Here is a 25523-nt window from a genome sequence, read left to right as displayed (position 1 = left end):
TTAAATGAGCATATACCACGGGAATTGAAGATCGGATTTATATTCATTTTGCGTAGGTGTAAGGTAGGCTATAAGACCAACCTGCATGTTCTTTTTATTATTATTTGTTTTTAGATTGTTTAGCTCCGTTTGCGAGAGCCGCGAGCAGAATCAGCCTGCCTCAGCTCGTCAAAAATACCTTTTAGGCTACTGGTGGTAATAGTAGGCGAAATTAACTAACATTGTGATGCTTTAAGTGTTTTATATTTATGGATTTTATTATAGGCAAGACAAGTCAAGAGTTGATTTGAGAGACTAAATAGATTTAATATGCGGTTAACTCACTGTCGGCCGATGGTCGCTTGGTCGTCACTTAAAAAAAATTAAAACTATAATTTAACAAACAAAAAAATGCTCTAAACATTTTTCTAAATTAACTCAATAAAGAAACGAAACGAAATATAACTACTTTGACATTAAAAACAAAACTGAACTATTTTAATGGCTGGAAAAAAAAAGAAGAAAAAAAACGGGCTCCAGTCGGACTTGGGCCGAGAATTTTGAAAAGCTGTCGGACACGGGCCGGGCTAGGGCCTCAGCGTCTCGGGCCAGGGCCGGGCTAGGGCCTAGATTTGAGGCCCGTGCAGGGCTCTAAGCTGTAGGTCTTCTAGTAGTTGTAGAAAGTGAAAGCTGAATCACGTTGTTTAAATATTTTCTCCCGTTGCTTTTGGCTCACTATGGGCTTCTCCTCATTCTTCCCCCTTGACTTTATCAGACTTTATGTCTCCACGTCCCCCCGACTGTCTCATAGACAGTAAAAGATTGCCTGCGAGCTTCTCCTCAGGTCTATACGGTAATTTCTCAACTGTGCGACAGAGTCGCGTTGGTTATGACGCAATCGTTAGCCTATTTTTACAAAAACAGCTTCTGCGGGGCGATAGTGTAAGATACAAGGTAATGGAGCCTTTTATGCATTGTCGTGTTTCTTTAGAAATAAACAATGGACAAATGGAGTCTTTAAACGTCTCAGATGTAAAGTTATTCACTGTCAAAGTGACTCAAAAATGAATGGGAGTCAATGGGATGCTAACAGCAGGTGATGGCTTGGTTAGCAATGGCAGCCCCTAGGGGTGGAACGCTTTCCGAGCGCTAGATTACCCCCTTGGAATAAAACGGCCGATTTTGTCAAATAGGGTGTCAAATTTCATTCAACCTCCCCTCCACTAGATGGTAGACATGTCGTACTTCATCCCTGACTCATACAAACATCTAGCCTAGAAATCTAGACGCACCCTAGCGGCAGCAAATTTAATCTTGATGTGGGTCTGGCGGTGAACGTGATTTTGCCAAGTAAGATGCGTTCCTGGATCAACATCCTTTGTTGATCCTGGATCAACATTTAATTAACCAATCACAAGCTGAAATGATCTTGATGATCCTGGATCAACATTTATGAATGAATCTACCCTGTATTAAAAAGCAATTATCAAAATATTGATTAGTCAGATTCAAAAAGCAATTATTCTACTTTTTTATGTCATATTTTTGCACACTTTATTCAGACCAAAATAATAGCAGACTGTTTTAAAGATCAGGAATTAATTACATTTTTAAACATTATAATTTTTTTTATAAAGTTGTTAACCTACAGATGAAATGTGTATTTGTGTGTAAATGTAGGAGAGAAGGAATATCGTTAGGGGATTGGAGTAAAGTAAACTTAGCTTTTAGCTATTAGCTAAATGGCACATGGTTGTTGGGTGTGCTCTGGGTTGCATGACATTATGCCATTTAAGTGTTCTAATTGAAGACTTTTTAGTGAATAAATTACATTTGCATTGCCATAGTTTTAGCTGCAGAGAGGGTCAAAGAAAGAGTCCAGAAAAAATAACTTACCTTTAGTAGGTGAGTCGAGGGAAGTGAGGCGGGAACGTTCAAAAGGTTGTAATGGCATTTAGTCGGCACACACTGATGACATCAGAGGCTTGTGATTGGTTAATTAAATGTTGATCCAGGATCAACAAAGGATGTTGATCCAGGAACGCATCTTACTTGGCAAAATCACGTTCACCTGGGTCTGGCTTGTCAGGCTAACAAACATCATGATTCTATACAAAATATACGAGCAAGAGCGCATTGAATCAGTGTAAACAAAAGCGGAACTGACGTGCGAGTGAGCTGTTTTATCAGAGCATTGTCAACGTCAGCGAGTATTTGCATTAGATTCTGAAAGTGAAACTAAACCTAACGTTACACTAAGCACAAATGGTGGATTATTTGCCCAATGTAGATGGTCCTTTGCCCAATGTCAGTGGTGGGAATAATGTTTCCCGGGGTCCGAGTGTTCATCGCGAAGTTAGCAGGTGTGTTAGTGTTGGAAATGAGGCGGCCGCGGGAGATTTTTGCCGCGCTCGCGCGTCTTCTCACCGCGCGCATCTCCGCGATCGCGGCGACAGTATTGTGGTGGAGACTTTATCTAACGCCACTGGGTATGTTAGAAGAGGTCGAAGTATTCATAAGCAAGTTCGAGGGCAACGTGGAGGCAGGGTGGGGAGTCAAAATGACAATAAGAGTGGCCGTAAATGTGCAGACTCGGCGGCTATTATGCATAATATAAAATATATAATATATATGTGCACTATATATGGAATCAGAGTGCTTACTGTATGTAGTAAATGGAAAATCTCTACAGCAAAAGGCAAACCGCTACATTTGGGTTTGTTTCTACCATTTATTAGTAATGATTTACACAGTTTTTTTATTATTTTCTATTTACCTGAACATTCAGTATTGTGCAATATAGCACAGAAGGTGAGGGACATTTTGGGGGGAAAGAAGTGCTGCATTTTATCATTTAAACATGTGGCTTTTCATGAAAATTCTTTAATCCAAGATTGCCCCCACGTTATGACGTCATAATATGCAAATTAGATGGGGAAATGTAATCTCTACATAAACTTATGGTCCTCCTTAATATTTCTCTAATTTACAGAAAGTTTCTATCTTTTATCACTTTTAAGATATAGCCTTTTGACATTAAGATGTCAAAATCGAACGTTTTAGGAAAAAACCTCTGGCGCCTAAAGGGTTAAGAGTAAAACGGTACAAATATGTCCTTTTGGGTACTGCCCCACTTACAAGCTGTTGTACACTCTCAGAAAAAAAGGTACAGTGCTGTCACTGGGGCGGTACCCTGAGGTACAAAAGTGAAAAGGTACATCTTTGTACCTCACTCACCCCCAAATGGTACATAATTAGCACCTTAAAAGGTACATATCAGTACTTTAAGAGTGCAAATTAGTACCTTAAAGGTACATAGTAGAACCTTTTTCGGTTTTGTACCTTAGGGTACCACCCCAGTGACAGAAATGTACCTTTTTTTCTGACAGTGTACCCAAGAAATTGTAGGCCTATACTTTTGTTTTGACAGCGTACCCTTACAAAAAAAGTTTATTCAAGTGTGCTATTAGTATATAAACTAAAAAAAGAATAAAGTAAATTTTCAGTGTACATTTTTTTTACTTCTAAAACATACTTAAAATTACACTTAGCTATACTATAATAGCCTATTGGTTTATAAAGAAAGCAGATTTGTTCCTAATTCTGAGTGTGAATTTTTGTGTAGTCCACAGGTGTAGGTAGCATAGAAATTAACGTCAAATCTGCTTAACTCTTTCCCCGCCATTAATGGATAAGTCTCAGATGTTTTTGAATGTAAAAACCACACAAACATCATTAGTTGACCTCAGACACCTTTTTTAAAAGCCAGTTCATGACACCTTTAAAAGGAGATATTCCCCCCTGGTAGAAATTGTGTTCGCGGGGGCACAAGGTCTCAAGACCTCACCATCAGTAATATTTTTTCTAAGGCATGTTTATAAAACCTACTTAAATGGTCCTAACTGAAATAAGGCCTAATCCTGGCTTAATCTACGTTGCAAAAGTGCCCACTAATGGTGGAAGTCGTGCATAAGGTTTAAATGTAACTCACTAAGCCCTTGATCACTTTGATTCACTATGGCTGATTTATTATTTAAACCCCTTTTTTACTTATGAATTCTTTTATGTACCATTCTATAGGCATATGAGCTGCTGGATAATTTTTTTATTAAACAAACAAAAAAAATTATATAGGTAGGCACAAGCATTAACCAATTACATCTCAACATAATTAATATCAAACTTCAGTTAAGTGCAATCTTCTGTGACATCACAGACAAATTGAATTGTGGGATGTAGAGCTGCTAGAAGAGTTCTTCATCAGAGAAGACTCGGACTGACCAGGGGAACGAGGGTTTGTCCATTTAAACTTCCCTCATCTTCAAGAAATGAAAGGCACTTAAAAATGGCGGAGGGAATTCCCCTGAGAGTTAGTGCTTTGGGAAGTTCCCAAGTGCCTAAAAGTGGAGTGGAATGCAGCCCTAGTTGTGTCCTTAAAGTTTATACTGTACATGTTTACTTGAAAGTATACTTTTAAAAATGGGCCAATTTAGTCCCAATTATCGTCAAATATACACTTACAAGTATACTACTAGTACATTGATATTAGTAGGTTTATACTTACTACATTTTAAAACTATATTTGAACTTTACTTTAGTATACTTAATAAAATAAACTTGAAGTATACTTACTTTTGTAAGGGTATGGTAGTGAGCCATTAAGAATTGAACTGAGAAAGACAGAATGCTCCAATTTCACATCCATCTTCCAAAATATTAAGCTATAGAGATTGGCCCATCAAGTGGGAAAACACACACACAGAAAATAGACCAATATTTTTTTCACAACATAGTTTATTTAGGGGAATTTAAACGTGTAGCTCATTAGAAAGAGATGCATTTAGGCAGACAAATGCACAGAAATCCATCTGCAATGACATCCTGAAGAACATCATTGTAAAAACTAAACAGATCACTTTCTAGCGATCCCCTTGCCACATAACCAAGAATCTAATAATGGCTCAATAGGATATGAAGTGCCTCTGATGTTGTATCACATCTTTTGGCCTTCATTTCGGGCTAGACCTAGGTCCTTTGAGTCGGACCATGTTCTGTATGAGATTTCTCATTACAGGTAGGTTACATATGTTGTGTAACTTATTCAACAGCACTGCAATAACCCCTGTGCTTGAGATTCAGCAGTGTGTCAATTTGTGTAGTGTTAGTAAGGTATCTGAACCAGTAAATTCAACTAAGTCGGCACGACCTGCAGAACCGTCGTGCCTGTGAACCCTATCCTGGTGAACATGTCATCTCGCTCTAAGCATGCTCTCTATAGCTGAGTGGGGTTGACTTGGCCTCAAGTGAGATAAAAAATCTGATCCACTTTATATTAGGTGGCCTTAATGTACTTGAATTATTGTGAAAATACATGTTCTTACATTTTAAAAGATACCTGCATGTAATGACATCTGTAATTACGTTCTGTAGTTAGCTATAATTACATTGTTTACCCATCCTTTACACCTAACCCACTTACCCATAGTACCACACCTGTTCCTAACTTTACCCGTATCACTCGATATCAGCAAAAGTGTTTTGCGATTAAAATATATACAAGTACATTGTACTTATTTTTGATGCTATTAAATAGTAGTTAAGACCAACTAATATAAAGCGGGATCAATAATTCAAATTAAATAATACAAAATGATAAAAACATTAACAAAAACAGTGGGCTTTTACCACTGACCCTGATCCACTCTTCCAGAAACTTTCTGCTAGCTATACTGGAGAGTTTTGGACCAAGCAGCCATAGTCCGAATATATCCTTACAAAAACTACATCTGGGCTTCAAAGGGCATTGACCTCCCTTTAAATAAATGAGCGACATAATGCACATCCATTAGTACATTTTCAAAATGCCCGTACAGCCCATCGCTGTTTGTATTTGAATGGATTTTTGACTACTGTAGACCTATTGCAGAAACAGTCAGTCCTGCCGAAATAACTTGGAGTCATGTGCGTTGCTCGATGGCACAATGGTGATTGAGGACGATTGTGATGACAGAATTAACTGGCTCACATCGTCCAACCTCAGGAACAGCAGCTCTTCAACCATTAGGTCATCACCTCTCCATGTACATTTCATTCTTCTCCCCGTGGCTTCTTCAGGGTTGCACAAACAGGCATAAAAGCAGAGCCGTTCTGAAGAAAACCGATGGTGCTGCCACTGCACAGCGGGAAAGTTGCGAGGTCCATCGTGGAGGAATCGTGGTCTACGTGTCAGGTTTGCCATGGACACACATGGCGTGGGAGGTGCTTAGGTTGTGACATTTATCACAAAAGAAGCTGTGTGTTTCTTTGGCTGCTGCTTGCTTGTATCCGCAAGTACACACAGTTCATGGATCCAGCGTACTATTGGGTCTTTCTCAACACTGGCTGCATCAAGGTCTGGAGCAGTTGTCTACCCTTGGCAGCAAACACTTACTCCAGCACCTTCCTCATCTTTATTGTCGTCGTCATCATCATCATCCCCTTCATCACTCCCCTCGGAAAATATCTGTTGATGGGGGAAAAAAACTGTTGCTTAGATAAATACATGGTAATACAATGTGTTCACTCAACTACATGGTTCACTATGTATCTTTTGATGCATTAGTGGTTGATAATTATCTAATCTGCATGCGTCTTATGGAAGAACATTGTAGTCGGTGCTACTCTGTTTATATGAGAAGTAGCGTTTATGGATAGTATCTATAAGTATATATTTATAGATACTGGGCTACTCCGCAGCAGTTGCCGTCCAGCCTCGCCTGTATTATAGGCATAGCTACTGTTAGCAATTGATATCATTTTTAAAGTAAATTTTACAACAACATATTGTAGGCTATTCATTTTTTATTGTAAATGAAAATGCATGATGGGAAATTTATGGACAGCGCTGTAATTTTGTTGTAACACTGTAAAATAATTATTTTACAGCCACCGCATAGCATTGTGGGATTGCTACTATTTGAATTTCTCTGGCGGGCACCAGAATCAAACATTTTTGAAAGAAGGAACACATCTCAGGTATGAAACATTAACATGAAATCCGGTAATTTTTTCGTTCGGTAGCATTCAAGATAAGACAAAAGCACAGTTTGGAAGATGGATTCATGAAGTAGGCTATATGCTTGCTCATTATATATATATATATATATATATATATATATATATATATATATATATATATATATATATATATATATATATATATATATATATATATATATAAAATAAATAAAATAAATAAATAAAAAAGTTACATAGTGTACGGTTAACTTATAGTTATAATTTTGCTTAGACAAATTGTAGGCAATGTACTTCGAATATTAAGCATTTCAACTTGTTACGTTTTGTTGATGCAAATAAATTGTAGCCAAATCCGACAGCCCCCACTCTATAGAAGGCTAGCCTACTTGATATGAGCCAAGAGAGAGCAGGCCTACCATCAGTTTCGGTTTCAGGAGCACAGATAGGGAGAAACTGTGTGCGTTCAAGGAAGATTTCTAGAGTCACCCCATCTAAAACTGAGAAAACCCCTGGCACATCCGCAGAGGTGGGGTGAACAAAACAAACTACGCGTTTAAGATTCCGTATGTTTTAATATACTAAATGTAGTATAATGCCTGTTCAGCTATAGTGTTGATTATTCCACTAAGACTAATGTCCTTACGTATTTTCTATACAGTAACTAGCTACTACAACAATATTAAAAAGCAAAGCACACTTCAAAAATCATGTATTTGATTGTTTACATAGACCCACATTTCAATACTTGCATACGTAACAATACAAATGTAAAGGTTTGCAAAAAAATATTAACAACATTTTCCACATAAAGCTTACCATTCTGACGATCTGCTTAAGCGATCAGAGCGTAGTCGTGCAGTTGCAGAAACGGATCTTCCTCCGATATTTATACTCTCCCTACACCCAATCCGGTGCAGACACATATGCATTCGATGTTTTCACAGAAACGAAACTTTGCTTCTGAATCACGTGATTATTCACGTAACAACTCAGATACAATTACAGTTTAGAACCTATGGAAGCAAATAAGATTAGATGAGTCACCCCACCTAAAACCAAGAAACCTCTAGCACACCCTTTTATAAAACAAGTGGTGTGAACACAAAACAATATTTATTTTACATGTAGCCTATAGGTTATTCATAGCAAATTTTATCCAGAGTGACTTGCAAATGAAGAATAGCCTACAAGTTTATCATCATAATGAGGAAATAAAGTTTCAGACATCGTTAAGAAGCTACATGGAAAGATTAAGGTAAAGGGAAAGCATAGAGGAAGATTTTATTTATTCAAGCAGTTGATTATGATTAATCTGACATAAGTTTGTGTTTATATAGCTTAGTATATGTGCGTTAGTATTATTATATTCATGTACTATATATGTGTGATTGTGAAATGTAAAATAATACAGTGTGTGTGTGTCGTACTATTTTATTTTATATTCACACTTACATATGTGTGTGTGTGTGTGTGTGTGTGTGTGTGTGTGTGTGTGTGTGTGTGTGTGTCGTACTATTTTATTTTATATTCACACTTACACATATAATGTGTATAATAATATATAGGCCTACACACATATACTATATAAACACAAAATTATGTCAGATGTGATTAATTGTGATATAAATGCCATTTCCACATATGCCACTTGCCACATAACTGAATCCTGCAGAATAAATAAATAAAAAATATAAAGTATATTTATTAATCCCCAAAAAATAATCTAAAACTCTAAGACATGCTATCCTTAACAAACTCACCATAAAAAAATGGGCAAATGAACAAAAAATAAACACAACACAATGTGGATTTTTGTTGCGGATTTTGCTATTTTTATTTAGTTTTTTTACATTTTGTTCCGGGGCTATTTGTTTTATCAGCTGGGCCCCGGACCAACCGAACCAAGCAATGCAGAAACCAAAGGTTTCACACAATTAAACACTTCTTCACTATTGAGTTTTTCCTTAAAGTTTTACATTTGTAGCATTATTCGTGAGTCAGCATTGTGTTAAAGAGTTTTCTTGGTTCAACTTTAGGCATTACATGCATTGGTACGATTTTTTTCTGGTTCGTTCTTTACTTTTTGTAGACTTGATTTGAGGCTTCACGCAAGATGTCAGACTTCGCGGCAACACGGCACTGGCCTCTGAACATCTGGACACCAACACAGAACAACAGAGCTAGAGACTGATGATGCGTCTCAGCCAGCTCCCTATTCAGTAGTCAGGGCACTGATCAGGGAGTCAGCCCATTGACTTATGTCCTGATCCGTGCCCTGACTACTGAACTAGGGAGCTGACTGAGACGCACACTGAGTTTCCTCTCTGAATTGCACTGGGCCAGACGACCTCACCCGTGGGAGCGAGGATTTACATGAGCTCCACCTCCTTCATGATGCTAGAAGTAGAACAAATAAAACCATTCAGAACGGCATATGGTCATAACAACTGTGTGACAATTGTATAACAATGAAGTCATTAAATGTAACATTGCAAGGTTTAACTTTAGTTGTATTTTATTTTATGTATATCCCTATTTTAGAGGATAGCTCAATACAAGTTTACAGTATATAATATCCAGTATAAGGTACTCACACATTAGTGCGACAAGATCACTCAAGGTTCCATGGCGTCTCCCACAAAGGAACCACCATAGTTAACCTGTTAAAATGATTCAGTTTCCAGATTACACACTGACAAACCACCAAAATAATAATCATGAAACACTTCAGGAAAACTTTTCGGCAATATATTCTTCTAAATACCAGTCATAATAAGTAACAATATTAATAATTGTAAGAAATTCTCTTACCCTGCTGATCCGTCAGCTGGAGGCTCTCATGAGGGACAGATCGATGCGTCTCTCTGCAATTTATACTCGTACACTGTCCCTGCCCTCAACTGATCTGAGAACAGCTGTTCCCCTAGTTTCATAAGTTTCGTTTTCTTCTGTCTGCCCATCCCTCTACTGGAAAGGTTTTGTTATAGCCTATTCTTGATGAATGACATCATTTTTGTTAATAACAATACTCAACCCAACACTCCATTTGTTAACATGCATACAATGAACTATTCTTTATTGAGATAACACATTTTTCTGATGTCCCAGGTTGTATTTTTGTTTATTTTTATTGTAAATGTGTGTGTTGTGTTGTTTTGTTAAAGCTGGCTAACAGCCTGCTCGGAAATTTTTTTTTTTATTTGCCTTTTTCCTGTGCTCCAGTGATTGTTGCCAGCTGTTTCTTATTGTGGAGAGGAGCCTGTATTTAACCAAAGGAACTGACTGTTCAGAGAAAGACTTTCTCCAGACAGTGTGTGCACTGAGCTATATTGTTTTAAGAAAACCTGATGTTGAAATCTTATTTCGAATTGATTGCAGAAGCATTAGGGAGCCATTTTATTTGCTAAACCTTTTACTCCCGTGTTGATTAGTAAAGTCAGGGAAGAGTTTTGTTGTATTTGATTTTCTTTTGATTTGAGATTATTTTTACTATTATCAAACATTTTAATGATTCACCTGTAAAAAAGTGCTTGTAAGTAAACCTTGTAAAGAGTCTTTCATTTGTGTGATGAGTGTTGGAGCAGGCCATCTCTCTTACGTTCTTGCTCTTTTGTTCTCATTGATGTTTGATGCTATTCCCCTACCGCTGTGGATGTTACACTGACAAAATGCTTTGCATCCCTTTAGGCTAAGAACACTTGTTTTATTATAAATATGTTTTTGAGAATATTAAAAATGGTAGAAATATGGCCCTGAAAACGATTTCAACAGCTATAATTTAGCATGAACTAATAAAGAATACCCTTAATTGATCGTAATTAATGGTCATTTAGATTTTAAGTAAAAAATTGTAGGCTACATAATACATTTTATTTATAAAGCACTTTACATTTTAAAGAAAATCTCAAAGTGCCACAAAGGGAGGAAAAAATAGTGTTAAAATCAACACAAAAAGTGTATAGTATTCAGTGTATAGTTAATGCACTGAATTAATATGAATGCACAACAAATTACTAAATGCTGTACAAATATGGCTAATCATTAATACATTACTTAGCCTAATGTTAACAAAAGAGGGTTATTTTCTTATCCCTTTGAGATCAGCAGGCTTCTGTGGTGTCAGGTTTTGTTTTCTTCGCTCACAGAATAAGCAGGTTACTTTCTAATATTTTCTGAATTATGAGCAAAGATTCATACATGATAAAATGTCATTGATACTGCATGTTTAAAACTAAGCTTTTTTTTAAAAGGGACAGTCACAACATGAGGCTGATAAATCTATTTTCCCTTGAGCATCCCTTTAACCCTGTTATTCTTTTAAAAAAAAAAAAAGCTTCATTACAGATATTCGACACAGGAATGATTTTCAGTTCAGCAGGTTTTTCAATTTTTATTGATTTTTGTGTTTTTGGTAAAAAGTTGCAGTCAGCCTTTATATAAAATAAGGTTGGTTTTACTGCAGGCCATCCCCATAACCTGCTAACCAAGCAACAGACAACCAGAAGCCGACCAAAGGAAAAGGGTTAGGGGAATTTGTCGGCTTTGTTGATTTCGGTTGCTTCTAGTTTCTGATGCTTCGTCAGCGGGTCATAGACCTGGTGCTGTCCACTCCAGGTCCACTGGACCCCAGCCAGGCATCCAGTGTTGCCAGAGAATGCACTAGAACAGGGCAGCGGACCTGAGTGCCGAATCCCTTGGCAGATTGGTTCTCCTCCTCTCCTCAAAATCTAAACAAGAAATTACAACATTATTACATCTAAAATGTCAGATTGACCTCAGTAAAAAATAAAAAATAAAGAGTGAAATTACTTACAAAAAAATAAACGCAAGCATCGGCACAATGCCAAAGAGATCCTTAGGCAGCGTGATGTCTCAACTCGAGTGCAGTCATCTGGTGGCAGCTAAAATTGAAAGCAGATGAAGAAATAACATTAATACAATCTAATTCTACATTCTATAATACCCAATTCTACAAACATTATTTATATAATCCACTAGATAAGTACATGTATATAATCACAAATGATCAACCAGGAATTTTGATTGTATCTGTTACTCAGATGAGTTTCAGACTCAGAGGCTCTTTTCAGAGTAAATGTGTCTTCTTATATTTTCTGAACTTTTTCAATGGATTGTGATTTTATTTGACAAATGGGTGCTTTTTTTCCATTACATTACTCAAGCAACACTCCCTTATTTTGTAGTCAGTATAAAGAGGTCACAGAAAAAAAGACAAATTATGTAAAGACTTGTTTTAAAAAGCAGAAAATAGACATTATCACTTACTGGACTGCACACTAGATCACAGCATACAAGTAGACAGTCTCCGCTCCATCTCAGACAAGAGAGTCTGCAGGATAAAAAAAGGACTGATCTCCGCTTCCTCTCGCTTAAATACCATGCAGCATTTCCTTAATAAACTCCTCCTTCTGCAGTCTCAGTTTCTCCGAAATAGAAAGCAACACTCCTGCCATTTTGTTGTTGTCGTTGTTGTATTAAATTTGACACTTGTGTTTACATTTATAGATTTAGGAGACTAACTCAGTATAAAAATAAGTTACACATTTTATTATAATATATATTTTTTAATAATTAGTCTTAAAAAGGTTTTAAAAAAATGTAAGGTGTCTGTGTTACAGTGCAATCACATACATGTTACAGCATGCTTTAAATTGAATCACTAATAAAGACCTGTAAATAATAAAAAGCACATTTAAAGTTTTTTAATGCTGCAGTAGGTAACTTTTGTAAAAAAAAAAAAAATATTTTTTACATATTTGTTAAACCTGTCATTATGTCCTGTCCTGACAGTAGAATATGAGACAGATCATCTGTAAAGAAAAAAAAAACCAAGCTCCTCTTGCTCCTCCCACTGGTCCTATTGCCAGTTGCAGAATAACACCGCTCCCGGTAAGAAACAACCAATCAGAGCATCTCAGCAGTGTCAATCAAAGTTGTGTGAGCTGATCACACCGCTCTCATGCGCTCTCATGCACAGTGCAAACAGGCGTTTATATTCAAGATTACTGGTGCCGCAGCTTTGCTTATTATGACGGACAAAGAATCCAAACCTGCCCATAAAATAAATATGGGTAAATGGTAAAGGCAAAAAGAAAGAATTAGATAGAGCCCAAAATAAAACGAGGGTAAATATCGGAGCGGCTTTTCCGAGGTGGAGGGAGCTAACGTTACATGTCCTGAAAGGATTAAAACCCGATGCAGAGTTAGCCAGATTTCTGCTTGACAAGTAGGCTATCCCTGCTTGATTTGTTTAATTTTTTTAAGAACTACACAACTGTATTAAAACTCTAGCCTCATAACATAGAGATAAAATGTCACGCACTGTGCAAAGCAACTATTGAAACCTATTCACTGGCTTGTCATGTTGCTGATATAAGCAAACCTTATTTAGCATTATATTAATAGAATAATTACTTGCATACTGTAACGTTAGTTACCGTTATATGAGCTTACTAGATATGTCTTGTAGAAATAACGTCATATATATATATATATATATATATATATATATATATATATATATATATATATATATATATATATATATATATAACTATAGTTACATTACATGCATTGTAAAGTTTTGAGGACCAAGTTTGTAGTCAAAGTATGGGTCAGGCCATAGTCAATGGCCTCAAAAATCATATTGTTGATGTTTCGTCTGTACCAGTGAATGTGCCATAACTGTTTATCTGTCATCGGTGGCCCTGCGGGTTCATGGCAGGCTCCGGTGTGATGGGGAGGAGCTGTGGAGGGAGGGCTGTAGCGCAGCAGAGAGCAAGGGGGAGTGACCTGTGAGCTGTGCTGGTTCAAATTTTCAGGCTAAGTCAACGTTTTCTAAAATCTCCCTACTGCAGCTTTAAAAATACAAATACTGTATTAAGTTATAATTTTTATTTTATACTGCATGACTTACTAAGGGTTAGGGTTAGGAATATAGGGTGTGGTTTATTGTTAGTTGCATGAAATTATGCACAATTTATAATAACTACTACAGTAATGTCATATAATATCTGTAACCAGGACTTGCAGACTTCATGTCATAAGTTCATCACCATGCATCTGCTCATCAGCACAAAACAAATGTGCATTTTTGGGTGAGCTATCCCTTTAAGGCACACTTTATGCTGGTGTAAAACGCCCCAAGATGCTTTCTGCCCTTGGGAGCAAGATCATATCAACCACCCTCTCTCTGTGTAACAAAACAATCAAACAAAACAAGGTCAGCAAAATGGGATTGCAGGTGGTGTTATCAATTATAATGCAATTTATAAAATATGTAGTCGACAATGTAACTAAAGTTTTTATTACATTTATCTATGTAGAGTTCACTTGTGTATTTTAAGGTCTACTCACCCATTAGATAGCAGCAGGTTCCACAGAGGAATCCCCACAGATCTGTAAAACTGATTAACGGATGATCACAAACCAAACAAATTGACAAAGCTAAAAAAAATAAGCAATTCAACCCTCTCACCTGGAAAGTCCTGGAATCATCTCCACACCCAATCTAATCACGACTCATAAAAGACAAACGCATGCAACAGAGCAGTTCCTGTAGCTGTGATTTTATCAGTTATGTTTACAACTGTGTAGGATGACCAAACATCCTTTTTTCCCAGAACATGTCCTGCTTTCAAGTTCTGTCCTGGCCATTCTGGCTGTTTTTTATGAAGTGATGGAAAAAGTCCTGGTTTTTGGACCAGGGGAGGGACAGCCAAGGGAGAGGAACAGGGGAACACATAAGTATGGTGGCCAAGAGAGCTCAACACCCTGCAATGGGAGAAAACAAAACGTTTTGAACCTTTTGAATCAGTGTATCGATTCATGATCCGAATCATGAATCGATACATTGATTCATAACCGTTCAAAGCTTTGTTCTGAAATCGTCCCATCACTATAAAAGTTGTTGTTTAGGTTTTTTGCACACAAAAACTATTCTCGTCGCTTCATAAAATTATTGTAGAACCACTGGAGTGAGATAAGCTTTGTAATGACGTCTTTAGTGCCTTTTATGGGTCTTGAGAAAGGAAATTACGTTGGTGTCAATGAAGGTCTTTCTGAGCACAGACCGTAAAAGGTCTGAGCCATCGGATTTCATCAAAAATATTTTCATTTGTGATCCAAAGATGAACAGAGGTCGTACGGGTGTTGAACGACATAAGGGTAAGTAATTAATGACCGAATTTTGATTTTTGGGTGAACTAACCCTTTAAGATTACTGATTTTCTTAATTTGCTGGTGTGATTTTTCTTTTTTCTGCCTGTGTTTTCTCCCATTGCAGGGTGTTGAGCTCTCTTGGCTACCATTCTTATGTGTTTAAACTGTCAAGTACACAAAAGGCTTTGACACACACAAAGTTCACAAAAACACACTCGGTTACACATTCTGTCTCTGTGAACATAGATATCGCATGTGTGTATTTGATCTGTCTATTAAAGTGAAAGAAGCTACCTATTGCTAAATATGCAGTAAATATGAAGCAAACAGCAAAGTATAAATAGAAACTCTCTCACTACTCTTGACTGAATAACTTTATTTGCTTTAATAAGAAAAGCATTTCTTGAATTCTGCTGTTAAATGCTCTGGAGAAGATAAACATGGTGGACTGGACTCAGGGCAGGGTCTATGCTAATAGGGCAGAGTCCCGTGCTGCGTTCCACTCCACTTTAAGACACGCACTTGCAAACTTCCCTAAGCACTTCCCCTTGGGGGAATCCCTGCCACCATTTTGAAGTGCGTTCCACTTCGTGAAGTGGACAAGGGAAGTTTGTATGGACAGACCCTTGCTCCCTCGATTTTGACCGAGTGAGCGAGTCTACTTCATATGTACACTTCATAGACAGTAAAAGAAATGGACAGAGCGATCCCATTGACTTCTACGGTGTTAAGTGATGTCAGTATAGGAGCAAGGGCGGAGCGGGGGGGTGGCTAATGGGGCTTAAGCCCCGAATGTTTTGTCAAAAGCCCCGAATCTTTTAGTAAAAAAAAAAAAAATCATTTTGTTTCATTTCCTCTCAGTCTTTCAGACTGGAGCGGCAAAAAAAGAAACAAAAGCTCCTTTACCGTGTGTGTGGCAGTCGGCAATGCGTCGCACACATACTGTCGCAAAATTCCCAGCTTGTTTGCCAATGCCAACTGCCAATAAAAACTAACGAAGAAGAATATACATCTTCTTCTTCGTCGTTGTCATCAGGGATTGGCGGGCTTTTGTATTTCACCGGCGTCGTAGTTAACTATAGTTAACATGGACACTACACATTTTTTTTAAAAGGAACACTAAACCTCACCGGCCAGAGAGAGATTCTGCGTCAGACGAAAGTGTTGCAGGTTTGTGAATCCGCTGTTGTAACACTTGAGTTACATCACTGTATTGCTGGCTAGCTAGAGTTAATGTTAGGTTTTACTTATTAAGGCGAGACACGACAGGTGAAAACAAAGTCAATTTTGAGATTTTGGGCCAGTTTACTCCCTTAACATGTAAGCTTTCATGTCACAATAAAAAAAAGGCAACATTACACATTTAAGGGTGTTATTTCATTATATTTTGTCACCGTGCGCCTTTAGATTTCTACCTGAAATCATCCAAAGTTATTCTAACGCGAGCTCCCGTGCCGTCTCCATTCACAGAAACACGTCATGCCTGGTGTCATTATACGTTCACACCGCCAGCGATTTTGTCGCTGCATGTCGCCAGCGCCAGAGATTCATGTCGCTAGTGGGCGTTCCCACTACACGGGTTGCATATAAACGTCATTAAATATATTTGTACTATAGTACCGTTTTTATTACTAGTGTTTTGCAGAACAGAGCAAGTTATTAGAATACATACACACTGTACTGTAATAGGTAGACCATATTGCATGCAGTTTAGTCAAACTTACTTTATATCCCCACAATCCCAGACACGTTTTTCCATGCATCATTTTTTTAAATGTGTCTCTGTATGTAGGCTACACAGAGACATATTAAAAAGAACAGGGGGCTTGCTAAAAGCTAATATCAACAACTCCTCCGGACACCGCAGTAAAGCAGACGGATCACGTGCACTCCACTGACTTCACTCCTATTGGTTGTCGCTCGCGAAAATCGCTTCTCGTTTGCATAAAGTTGAAATTTCTGAACTTTTGTCGCGCGTCTCGTGTCGCTTGACACGCCCACATTCTGTCGCCAACGGTCACTGTCGCTCGTGTCGCCGGAAGTCGCCAGCGCTCCATTGAAATGAATGGGATCGTGTCGCTTTGTCGCTGCGTGTCGCTGGCGGTGTGAACGAGGCTTGAACGAGGCAGTCTCACACACAGCGCTGTCTAATCCAAATATGGGCATTTCCTTTGTAGAACTAACCAACCGCGAAAGTTTGCAGCCGAAAACAACATCTGATTGGTCATGGATTCTGATGTAGCAAATCTGTCAGCTAAGCACAAAGTAAACCAAACTGAACTCTAAAGATTAGTAATGATGTTTACACCAAATTTCAATTTCACCTATGCAGGCTAACTTGAGGCTAACTATTTGCCAGGGGTTAAAATGAGTCATCCTTAACATGTTTGGTGTTTTGGATTCACTACAGCTGGAGAACAGTTACAAAAACAGCTTCTGCGGGACGATAGTGTAAGATACAAGGTAACGGAGCCTTTTATGCATTGTCGTGTTTCTTTAGAAATAAACAATGGACAAATGGAGTCTTTAAACGTCTCAGATGTAAAGTTATTCACTGTCAAAGTGACTCAAAAATGAATGGGAGTCAATGGGATGCTAACAGCAGGTGATGGCTTGGTTAGCAATGGCAGCCCCTAGGGGTGGAACGCTTTCCGAGCGCTAGATTACCCCCTTGGTACACTTCAGGCAGCTTCATATACCACAATGCAACGCGATTGTGACGTCACCACATATCACGTTTAATTTACCCCACCACAAACAAATATAACTATTTTTAAAAACATTTAAAACAACCCAAACACATCCATATACATATAGAATGGTGCATTAAACAGTTTCGTAAAGGTAAAAAATAAATAATATATCAACTCCATAGTGGATTCCAAGTGATCAAGGGCTTAGGGCGTTCCAGTTCAGTCCATTTGCAAAGTTTCCGCCAGTAGTGGGCACTCATGCAACGTAGGCATGACGCACATCCGAGACGGAGGGAAGTTTGCGAGTGAAGGGCATGATAAAAACGAACTGGAACGCAGCACAGGCCTAATGTGACGTCACATATGCTTATGCCCCGCCCACTGCCCTAGAATCTGCAGAGGCTTGTTCTGAGACACTGCTTATGATGTTTGGAGATTCAAAAAGAGCAGTGGGTGGATTTTTACCATTAGGGTGGTTGTGTTCACACACTGCCGACACACGTTCAAATATGGAATTTTGCATAATAGATCCCAAGTCCAAAGTCTTCAAGATGGAGACACAACATTATGATATAATAAACATCAGGGTAAAACACACACACAAAATATGTTTTAGTCTTTATTACGAGGGAATTACCTGTAGCACATTAGCAGAGTGAAATATGAGCAATTTTGAAAAATTGCAAGACAATTTTTTTTTTGTAAATGAACAAAAACAAACATGCTAATGTCCCAGTTGCTACTAACCAAGTAGGCTATAACTCAATAAGGACCTCCGGTGCCAAAACGGCATTAGAGTAATCACTTCTGGCTAGATCTAAAAGTCCGTTGATTCGGACTGTTTTTGGTATGAGATGATTTCTCAATAAAGACACTATAAGTTAACCAATCTGGTATAACATTTGTTTAACAGCACTGCAACAGTGTTGTATATGCTATATTTAGCAAGATATTTGAACCACCGGATTATACCAGCACAATCTGTACAAACACAGTGGGCCTGTTAACCCATACACTCATAAAAATAAAGGTTACAAAAGGGGGTTTCAATCATGCCATAGAGCAAAGGTGTCCAATCCTGCTCCTGGAGGGCCACTGTCCTGCAGAGTTTAGGCTACAACATACTCCGCAAGAACAGAGAAAAAAGTTCTCGTTCCCAGGGATGAAAGAACAAAATGACATCATTTTGTTCTCGCAGCTCTGGTTTGGGAGTTTTCGCAGCTTGTTCTCGACTCATCACCTGAGCAGAACTTTTTTCCTGCGGGTGTCTGAGAATTGTGTGATTGGTCATACATTTAAAGTGGGAGTGGTTAATGCAGAGAAACGCAGATGCTTTTCTCATGAAGTATGGAATGTACTGGCAAGTACGAACTTTGTTCTTGTTCTTGCCACATCGAGAAAACAAACAAATTTCTTTGTTATTGCAGAGTATGTCCCAAGCTTTTAGCTATAACCTCAATTAAACACACCTGTACCAGCTAACTAAGGTCTTGTTAGGCATACTAGAATCTTTTGCAGGTGTGTTGAGGCAAGCTAGAGCTAAACTCTGCAGGATAGTGGCCATCCAGGACCGACTTTGGACGCCCCTGCCATAGAGGAACTATTTTGGGCTTTAAAAAAGAACCTTGAATATTTGTATACTTTTATATTTGTATATAAAAGTAACCATTTATTTCAACTTTTTAATAATCTGTAGAACCTTTTTCCCACTATAAAGAACCTTTTGTGCGATGGAAAGCTGGAAAGTTTTGTCCCATGAAATAAAGAACCTTTATTTTTAAGAGTGCATCCTAGTGAATGGCAGCACGGTGGCTCAGTGTTTTGCGCTATTAGGCTCAGTGTTAAAACTGTTGCTTCACAGCAAGAAGGTGCAAGCACCGGCTGGGTCAGGAGTCCTTTCTGTGTGGATTTTGCATGTTCTCCCCGCGTCAGCATGGGTTTCCTCCAGGTACTCCGGTCATGTGTAAATGAAGCGAACTTTCACCTTTACCATGACAATGATCCAAAACAAACATCTAAATCAACAAAAGAATGGCAAAAGTGAAGAAAGATTCATGTTTTGGAATGGCCCAGCAATGACTGCTGCAACTACAGGAAGACGCAGAAGCAGTCAGTCCTTTTTTTAAAATGTTTTGGAGTCATGTGTTGATGGAACAATGGCGACTGAAGAAAAGTTTGTGATCACAGAAATACATTTTTCATTGTGAACCAGCAAGTCTTTAACCTTCAAGTATTCACCACTCCATGAAGATTTTGTTATTCTCTCCATCGTTTCTCCTGCAGACAAAAATGTCTGTTTTGAAGAAAAGCATTTGTCCTGCATTTGAAAAGCAGGATTGTTGTGAGGGATTCATACGTGCCATATTTGCCACGAAGATGTCACAACAGAAGGTTTGTGTTTGCTTCAGTGATAGGCTACATATTAGCAAATACAGAGCAAATACACTTTTTTTGTGGATCCAGCCTAGTATGAGTCAAAGGCTGCAAGCAATCTATCCTTGGCAACAGACGCTTACTCCAGATGTGCATCAACTTCTCCATCATCATTGCTGTCATCCTCTTCATCACTCCCCTCTGATAAGATCTGTTTATGGAGGACAAGCATCGTCATCAAATATGGAAATGATTTCTCAATGTTAAGTGGTGTCTTATTTTTTTCCAGAGCTGTATATACAGTAGAGCATGTTGCACAAAATTGAACAATGATTCCAAGGAGTGTAAACTGCATATTTTACTATTTATTTATCCATCTATCTGCATTTCTGATTTTCAATATTTATTTCAGTTGTCAATATGGGAAAATATTTAGTTCAATTTGGGATGGTTTCTTATGGTTTCATATGTCACTCTCTCTCAGATATTCGTAAGAAACTGTGTTCATAAAATAATGTTCTGCTCTCGAGCACTCCACCTGAAACTAGAAGATACATCTGCTTAGGTAAACACACTCTCTACACAGGCATGCACAAAACAATAGCCGGAACTGTGAGTTAAGGTGACATGCACAGACAGAAGATTAACCCTTTCATGCATGGTGTCCACAATGGACAGATATTTGGATGGCATTTTGAACCATTAGGTTTGTCCCAACCACCAAGTGGCGAATACCCAAAGCGTTGTCTACAGGTCCATTTCATTTTTGGTTTTGCATCTCTTTGTTGTTTTGAGATATTGCATCATACATTCAAAATAGCAGAGGAAAGAGGAAATGTGCCTCAAGAATAAGTGTTAAATCCTTTTATTCTCAGAAAACCAGACAGACACAAAAATATTTTAGCTAAATTAGATTAGATTTTAATAATATTTTTCTAAGAACATTTTCTTCTGTGACAGGATCTGTCCACTCCATTGGATGCCAAATGCCTATTGGGCCTATATTTAGGTTTCACCTTATTTGGCATGTTTTAGTTCAAATTATGATATAATTTACACTTGAATAGTTTTATTAAACAGCAATATTAAATAATATAAATTATTTTTTATATTTCATAATTATTTTATGAATAGTTTTAATTGGTGGAAGAACTGAGGTAAATAAAATTAGACTAATTATACTGTGGTTTTTATTGGTTTCAAATCAAATGAGTTCCCATTCAGTCAGTCAGTCAGTCACGTTCGAAGTTAGTTATGACATTTCAAGAACTAAAATGATGTTTTTCAATTGTCCTCTCTATTGTTGTTGTTATTTAATGTTCTCATGTGTATGCATACCATTAGTAAATGTTTTTCAGACCAAAGAATAAGTTCTATTGAATCACTATACCAAAAGTTATTATTGTCATGATTATTCACTTTTAAAGTAAAAACAAACATTAAAAAATAATTACTTTGTGATAATTTATGCACACTGAAAACACACATTGTCCAATTTACGTAATCTTATTTTTTGTGATCTACGCAACAAAATTGTTTTTCTCTTATAAACATGATTTCTTTGCTTTCAATTAATGTAATTCTCATAAATGTGTAATCTACTAGATTACATTATTTGAGGTTAATGTGAACCAATCAATTACTCGAACATGATTTTTGCTGAAACTGTAGTTCCCAGCATGCTTTGCGTGGGACTTGACGAAAAGAGTAAAAAGTTTGTTTTTTGGGCAAAATTAGATAAGGGGAAGACTTTATATTGTTTAATAGTGTTTAATGTTTAATTATGTTGGAATAATTAGAATCATTCAAATTATACTGGGTTACCATAGTGGAGAAGAGCGGAGCAGTTGCTTATACTGTGGACGTAGACAGCACGTGATTAAAGAGAATTTCATACATAGCACTTGACATGTTCATTATGTGCTATTGCCGGCTAACAGAATGAAAGTTAGCTTGTGCAGTCTTATAAATCAGTCAAGTGACCACTAAAATATACTTAATACAAAATAAGCATGTGATTTGATTAAAGAGTCAGGGTCTCAAGCCCCCCCCTTTTCACACCATGTTGTTAGGAAGCCATAATAAAATAATTTTGAAACTACTCAATTGGGTTACTTAAAAATTACTTCATTCCATGATGTTGAAGTTATGTGAACAAATTATGTTTGTTTAACTTAATTGAATCATGTGGAACCGATGTACATGATTAAATCATGTAAATCCAACACACCTTTTTTTTCAGTGAATGAAAGAGTAAATATTTAACTAAGAATAGCGTATATTTAGAATTTATATCTTTCTACTATAATATTGTAGCAGATAAGCTCTCATTATATTTTTATTACTCATTAAAATTGAATTCTAAGTCCAGATAGATAAGCCTACCAATCATACCTACAAGACCGGTTTAGTGTGTAAATTTTTAAAATGACTTCTGCATTGACACTTCGCTGGCACTGCATTTCATTGCTGGAAATGACGGAAGTTGAGTTTACAAATAAATGATTTAGATAGAGTAAAGTTATTTACAGCAAAAACGAAACAAAAAACAATGTATTGCTGTAAGTCTGAGTCGAAATTGGAAAAGTTACTGTACCAATGTTAACATTGCTTAAACTTTCTATTTTCTACCGCTATGTTAAACAGCATTGCATTCCATTTCAAAAAGCATTTCAGATTAATGAACCCGACCCATTGCAACTTGTATACATACCGATGAATCCATTAATTTGCAATAATAACAACACTGTTTACCATTATGCTACTAATTAGCTTGAAATAAATCGTTTAAAAAAGCTTACCATGTTGATTTTTTGAAGCTTTGGAGCACTGAAGCCTTATTTAAGAGAAGTGGATCTTTTATACTCTACAGAAACTGTTCACACCTCCTCAAAAAACACAAAAGCATATGGTGACCTGCAGCAGCCAATCCGGTGCAGACACATTAGTTAGATTAGATGAAGGTTGGGAGGGATTTTGGAGTTTCTGAAACTTAAGAGATACAACAGTATACATTTTTAGGTACTTATTGTATTTATGTTGTATTTCAAAACACTTCGGCTGCTATTGAGTTGGGATACGGTCTTGTTTAAGGGGTTAACAGTGTAATTATAGATTTAATTACAGAAAATAATTATCTATATCTATATATAATCTATATTTACATGCAGGTATTTTTCAAAATAAATACAATGTAAAGTCATGTATGTAGCTTACTGTACACAAGTTAAGAATTAAAATGTTAGTAGGCCTAATTACAGACTAACTGTTAGCTATAATATAGGCTATATATAGATTGATAAAACAGTGAATGACAGAGGCATATGATCGTATTTTAATCATGTTTAATTAATCATGTTTTCATCTTTTTTGCAATATCTAAAAATAAAAATACTAGGCTATAGTTAGTTACAATAAATTCATGTAAAAAAAAAAAAAAACAGTACAAGTTGTGGTAGTGGAGGTCGTATGAATTTTGCTATTCTTAATCATTAATTTATTTATTATATATTTTGTTCCGGGGTTATTTGTTTTATCAGATGGGCCTCGGAGTCGGACCATCTGAACCAAGCAATGCAGAAACACATTTAACATTAAACATTTTCTGGTTACTTTTTCACATTTTCTGGTTACTTTTTCACTTTGTAGTTTCACTAGGATTTCAGACTTTGCAGCATCACGGCACTCAGCGGCCTCTTCTGCGTATCTGCACATCTGGACACCACTGCAAAACAGAGGTAGAGACTCTCTGAGGTAGTTTCCTCTCTGAATTGCGCTGGGCCAGACGTCCTGCCCGTGGGAGCGAGGATATACATGAGCTCCACCTCCTTAATGATGCTAGAAGTAGAACAAATAAAACCATTCAGCTTCAGGAACTGCAGACGGTCATAACAATTGTGTGACAATTATATAACGATGCATTTGAAAGAAGTCATTAAATGTAACATTGCAAGGTTTATGTTTAGTTCACTAATGTCTTACAGTAACTTTGAAATATCCAGTTTACTCACACATTAGTGTGACGATCACTCAAGGATCCATGGCGTCTCTGTCAGGAACCACCATAGACCTGGGAAAATGATTCAGTTTCCAGATTACACACTGACAAAGCACCAAAATAATAATTGTGATGATAGAAAACACTTTAGGAAAACTTTTAGGCAATATATTCTTCTAAATACCAGTCATAATAAGTAATAATAATAATAATTGTGAGAAATTCTCTTACCCTGCTGATCCGTCAGCTGGAGGCTCTCATGAGGGACAGATCGATTCATCTCTCCATAATTTATACTAGTAGCCTACACTGTTCCCTCCCTCAGCTGCTCTGAGAACAGCTGTTGCCCTAGTTTCATAAGTTTCACTTTCTCTGTATGTTTCTTATCTTCTGTCTGCCCATCCCTCTACAGGAAGGGCTTGTCATATTCCTGGTGAAGGACAGTGTTTTAATACTCTATTAGTTCAAATAAAATCCACGAAAACAAACTCTTCTTTGCTGAGATAAAACATAGGTTTCTGACCAATTGCTTCGCATCCCTTTTTTAGGTTCAGAACACTTATACTTTATTAGCCTATAGATATTGTTTGAGATATATTACAAAAGTTGGGGCTGGTAGAAAACTTTAAAATGAAATGATTTAAACAGCTCCCTTATCACCATTTCTTCAAACAGTACTTACCAGTAATTTTAGTATAAGGTTCCATTTGCATTAACTAAGCATTACCTAAAAGAGAATGAGGAATATTCTTGATGGCCATTTAAAATCAAACGACTAACATGAAAGCACAACAAAGATGACTAAATTCTGTAAAAATATATATTACTCATAGTTAACTCATGTTAGGTAATGCATTATAACAAATTAGACATTATTGTGGAGTGTTACTGTAATTGCATTATTATGCTTTCTCCATTAGGGATCAGCAGGTTTTCTGTTGTGTCAGGATGTTTATAACTTTGGCCACAGAGTAAGCAGGTTACTTTTAAATCTGCTCTAAATTATGAGCAGACAGGGTTATAAAGATATTGTTCATAAATGTGGATGATAAATGTCCTCGATATCTGCATGTTTAAAACTCAGATTAGATTAAGCATTATTTTAAAGTTTATCTGAAAATGAAAATCCCCCTATCAAACTGTATTTTTTTTCTTCTACTGTCAGTTTTTTTTTCATATAATGGAAGTTAATGAGCCCAAATGTTGTATGGATCCCCAAAAATATATTATTTTATGTTCCAACATTTTCCCTTCACTTTCCCATTATCCCTATTTTTATTTTA

General features: G+C 37.0%; 3 long non-coding RNA genes across 3 annotated transcripts; all 3 read right to left on the bottom strand.

Moving 5' to 3' along the window:
* Window positions 1-8805: 8805 nt before the first annotated feature.
* LOC137043376 (uncharacterized) lies at window positions 8806-9897 on the bottom strand. The gene is made up of 3 exons (XR_010898461.1): window positions 9808-9897; window positions 9591-9656; window positions 8806-9393 (listed from the first exon to the last, which is right to left on the bottom strand). It is a non-coding gene; the product is annotated as an uncharacterized lncRNA (long non-coding RNA).
* Window positions 9898-11359: 1462 nt separating this feature from the next.
* Window positions 11360-12436, bottom strand: LOC137043375 (uncharacterized). The gene is made up of 3 exons (XR_010898460.1): window positions 12283-12436; window positions 11810-11897; window positions 11360-11723 (listed from the first exon to the last, which is right to left on the bottom strand). It is a non-coding gene; the product is annotated as an uncharacterized lncRNA (long non-coding RNA).
* An 11141-nt stretch (window positions 12437-23577) lies between these two features.
* Window positions 23578-25004, bottom strand: LOC137043422 (uncharacterized). The gene is made up of 3 exons (XR_010898474.1): window positions 24472-25004; window positions 24254-24312; window positions 23578-24080 (listed from the first exon to the last, which is right to left on the bottom strand). It is a non-coding gene; the product is annotated as an uncharacterized lncRNA (long non-coding RNA).
* Between the last annotated feature and the right edge of the window lie 519 nt (window positions 25005-25523).

Source organism: Pseudorasbora parva, chromosome 16, assembly GCF_024679245.1.
Source record: "Pseudorasbora parva isolate DD20220531a chromosome 16, ASM2467924v1, whole genome shotgun sequence".
Lineage (NCBI taxonomy): Eukaryota > Metazoa > Chordata > Actinopteri > Cypriniformes > Gobionidae > Pseudorasbora > Pseudorasbora parva.
Note: the sequence above shows the minus strand (reverse complement) of the source record. Positions and strands in the feature narration are given on the sequence as shown.